Raw genomic sequence first — 4,474 nt, 5'->3', positions numbered from 1 at the left:
TAGAAAATAGATTGAGAAGTGATAATTTAAGAATTATTGGTCTATCTGAAAGCCATGATCAGTAAGAGCGTCTAGACATCGTTTTCTTTTTTTTAAACAATCACAAATGATTTATTTTTGAGAACCATTTAACATGAAATTATACTAATAAAATTATTATAAATATAAAATCCACATTAGTCATGACAGATGACAAAGGCCCAGTAATATGACCATGGGACATAGTTGTGTCATGTACACTAAAAGTCTTTTCACAAAATAATCATCTCTGATCAGTGGAAGACGACTCCTCATTTAATATCATCATCCTGCAAAATAGGCTGTTGTAGTATCTGTACCTGTTTTCTCCATGGCTTCCTTTAATATGGCTAGTCATTGTTTTGATGATTACCATTTACTTGGTATGCTTTGCCATATGTGCTTTGTTCACCATTGTTCTCTGCATATCCCTGTCCATATCCATAATTCTTATAGTTTTACCCAGTATAATCATATCCATCCTAGCCACTGTAGTTTTGATCACCACCATAAGCACTATTCTAATTTCCATATCCTGATTATATTAGTTATTAAATCCCTAGTTCCAGTTTTGATGCTGTCCTTGGCCATTATCACTAGTGTCCCCTTGGCCTCTAGCTTCAGCACCCCTCGTTCCTTTTAGTTCTTGCTGTTGCTGCCTGTATACCTCTCTGGGATGGATGACTTTGATTTCACATTTCCTAGGAGTAATCTGATATCTGTTTTCTAATAATTTCTTTACTGGCTCTTCAAAACAAAATCCTCTTTTTCATTTGTTTTTGTGTTTAAAGGAAGTTTAATATTCTCTATCTCTCCAAAAACTCCAAAATATCCTTTGATTTGTTCTTTAGGTATATCTGGGCTCAGTCTGCTGAAGCATACTTTTGGGGGGGTGCTCCTTTACCGTTAAAGCTTTATCCACCTTGGGAGTCTATCAATTTGCCATCCAGCTTATATTCTTTAAGTTCTGAGATCTTATTGACACAGGCTGCATCTTTGAAAAGCACAAATCTGAATTCCCTCAATCTTCTCATGATGGATTCTGTTTTAATTGTGTAATCTACAGCTTATCCAAAATGAGAGTAGTATTCAGTGAGATATTTCTTGCTTATATCCCTACTTAGACCAGTACACATTTTATCATTGTCCTGCTGGTTCTTCTTAAAATATTTATTTTTTCCCGATTACATTTCAAGAAAATTTTTATCATTCATCTTTACAAGATTTTTAGTACCAAATTTTTCTCTCTCCTCTCCTTTTCCTAAAATGACAGCAATTTAATAGGTTATACATGTGCTATCATGTAAAACATATTTCTATATTAATCACAATTGTGAAAGAAAGAATAAATCAAAAGAAAAAACATGTAAAGGAATGAAGTGAAAAATATGTTTTAGCCTTCATTTAGAGAGCATCGTTTCTTCATGGATAGCATTTTTCTTTGCAAGGCCTTTCTATTTGTCTTGGATCCTTGTGTTGCAGAGGAGAGCTGATAATTGACCACCACACAATGTTGCTGATGTTGTACAATATTTTCCTGGTTCTGTTCACCTCACTTTGCATCAGTTTGTACAAGTTTTTCCAGGTTTTTCTGAACTCTATCTGTTCATCTTTTCTTATTGCATAATAGTATTCCATTACATTCATTCACACCCAACTTATTCAGCCATTCCCCCAGTTGATGGGCAGCCCCTTAGTTCCCAATATTTTTCCACCATGAAAAGGTTGCTATATATTTTTTTCATACATAGGTCCTTTTCCCCTTTTTGTGCTCTCTTTTGCATTCAGACCTAGCAGTGCAATTGCTGGATATATGTATGTACAATTTGGTTGTCCTTTGGGCACAGTTCCAAATTGCTCTATGGATGATTTGAATCAGTTCACAATTCCATCAATAGTGCATGATTTCCCCAATTTCCCCAAAGTATCTCCAACATTCATCATTTTCCTTTTTTGTAATATTAGCTAATCTGATAGGTGGTACCTCAGAGTTGTCTTAATCTGAATTTCTCTAATTAAGAGTGATTTAGAGAACTTTATCATCTGACTATAGATTTCTTCATCTAAAAAGTACCTGCTCATATCCTTTGGCTATTTATTAATTATAAAATGATTAGTATTCTTATAAAGATAAGTTCTCTATGATTTTGAGAAATAAGACCTTTATCAGACATACTTGTCATAAAGATTGTTTCCCAGCTTTCTGCTTTCTTTCTAATCTTGGTTGCATTAGTTTTGTTTGTACAAATGCTTGTATTTAAGATAAACAACAATCTGCTGGGTTTTGCTCCCCATGATTCTGGAGCCCTCCATCTTGCCATAGTCATTCACATCCGTCATGGCAGTAGAGTGATTAGTCAAGGATAGGTTGCATGGAGAGGGAGTCATTGTGGGGATACACTTTAAAGAGCCAGATTTAAAATGATGATAGAAGAGTATAAATCATTTTTTCAAGAAAATATCAAGAAAAATTGCCACAGGTAGTGGGTGAAATAGAAATTGAAAGAATCCATCCAACACCTCCTAAAAAATTCTCAAAGTGAAAATTCCCAGGAATGTTATAATCAAATTACAAAACTCTCAAGTCAAGGAACAAGAAAACAGATAGAAATAATTCAGATATCATGGAGTCATAGAAAGGATCAAAAAAAATCTAGTAGCTTCCATGTTGAAGGAAGAGAGAGCTTGAAATATGGTGTTCCAGTTGGCAAAGAACTAGGTGCAAACTAAGAATAACCTGCTCACAAAACTGAGTGCAATATTTCAGAGCTAATGAATTTTTAATGGAATAGAGGACATCCAAACATTTTTGATGAAAAGACCAGAGCTAAAGAAAAAAAAATGGCATTCACGTTGAAGTCTATGGCCTACTGGTCACTCAGAGACATGGTGGGAAAGATGGTGATGGGAAACAGCCGTTTAATGAGGTCAGGTGTTGAGAATCCTGTGTAAAACAATCTGAGTCAGTTCAATGTAAAGCTTTATTGTAAGCAATGGGGAAGAGGGGAAAGAGGAAAAAAGATACTCCAAATACAATTCAGGCATGCATATTAACATAGAATATTATTCACATGAGCAGGGCTGTGTTTGGGGAGCACAGAGGCCAGAGTTCCATTCAGTCTGAAGGGCAGGGGATAGTCCAGTAAAAAGTATGGTTTTAAGAGTAAAGTTATTATACTATGATTTTACACGGCATCTTTGGACTTGGTCAGATGGCATATCTCAGGATTAGGGCAAAATATTATTTTAGGGTTCAGCATATCATGGAGGAAAAACAAATTGGTGATAGACAAAATAGTATTTGAGGTACCTAACTGTATCTACCTTCAAAAATATTATGGTCAGTATTTTTCCATGAGTATGTTCTATAAATCACTGCCTCCCTTTGGGAGGGACTGTCATGGAGACCTCAAGACCATAAGGTCTATCTTATAACAATTCAGAAAATAATACAAATGGAAAGATTAAAAAATATTCAATATTAGTACAACATTATATAAGCTTGGTTCCAGAAAAAAAGAAATGAAAATGGCATCCTCTGTCATTGAATAGGTAGAAAACTATGGGTGTGGAGTGTTGTCATAAGTGGTTAAAGTTGATCTTCTTTAAAATTATTGATTTATATTATTATTATTATTATTATTATTATTAGTTACAAGAGGAAGACTTTTAGGGAAGAGAAAAACAGAGACATATTATGAAAGGAATGCCAGAATGATTTCAGTAACACTTGACAAAATGGTCTATAGCTTTTCTTCTCTGCCTTGTACCTTCTGAATCTGACGTGATACTTAATTGGGGATTTTTGATTTGTTCTTTCTCTAATTTTTTTTAGTTGCATATTTAGTTCATTGATTTGATTTCCTCTTTCTCCAATTTATTCATATAAGCATTTAGAGCTATAATATATCCCCTGAGAGTTGCTTTGAATGAATCCCATAGGTTTTGGTATGTTGTTTCATTATTATCATTATCTAGGATAAAATGGTTAATTCTTTCTATAATTTGTTTTTTGATCCACTCATTTTTTAAAATGAGGTCATTCAGTTTCCAATTTGCTCTGGGTCTATATCTCCTTGGCCCAGTATTGCATATGACTTTTATTGAATTGTGATCTGAGAAAGATGTATTCACTATTTCTGCCTTTCTGCAGTTGATCATTAGGTTTTTATGTCGTAGTACATGGTCAATTTTTGTATAAGTTCCATGTACTGCAGAGAAAAAGGTATATTCCTTTCTATCCCCATTCAGTTTCCTCCATAAGTCTACCATAACTAATTTTTATAACAATCTATTTACCTCCCTAATTTCTTTCTTGTTTGTTTTATGATTTGATTTATCTAGATCTGATAGCGGGAGGTTGAGGTCTCCCACTAGTAGAGTTTTGCTGTCTATGTCTTCCTGTAATTCTTTCAGCTTCTTCTCTAAGAATTTGGGTGCTATCCCACTGGGTGCA

General features: G+C 34.2%; 1 pseudogene; it reads right to left on the bottom strand.

The window, feature by feature from the left end:
- Positions 1 to 368: 368 nt before the first annotated feature.
- LOC141496600 (heterogeneous nuclear ribonucleoprotein D-like pseudogene) lies at positions 369 to 2,358 on the bottom strand (annotated as a pseudogene).
- Between the last annotated feature and the right edge of the window lie 2,116 nt (positions 2,359 to 4,474).

The sequence above is a fragment of the Macrotis lagotis genome, chromosome 8, assembly GCF_037893015.1.
Source record: "Macrotis lagotis isolate mMagLag1 chromosome 8, bilby.v1.9.chrom.fasta, whole genome shotgun sequence".
NCBI lineage: Eukaryota > Metazoa > Chordata > Mammalia > Peramelemorphia > Peramelidae > Macrotis > Macrotis lagotis.
Note: the sequence above shows the minus strand (reverse complement) of the source record. Positions and strands in the feature narration are given on the sequence as shown.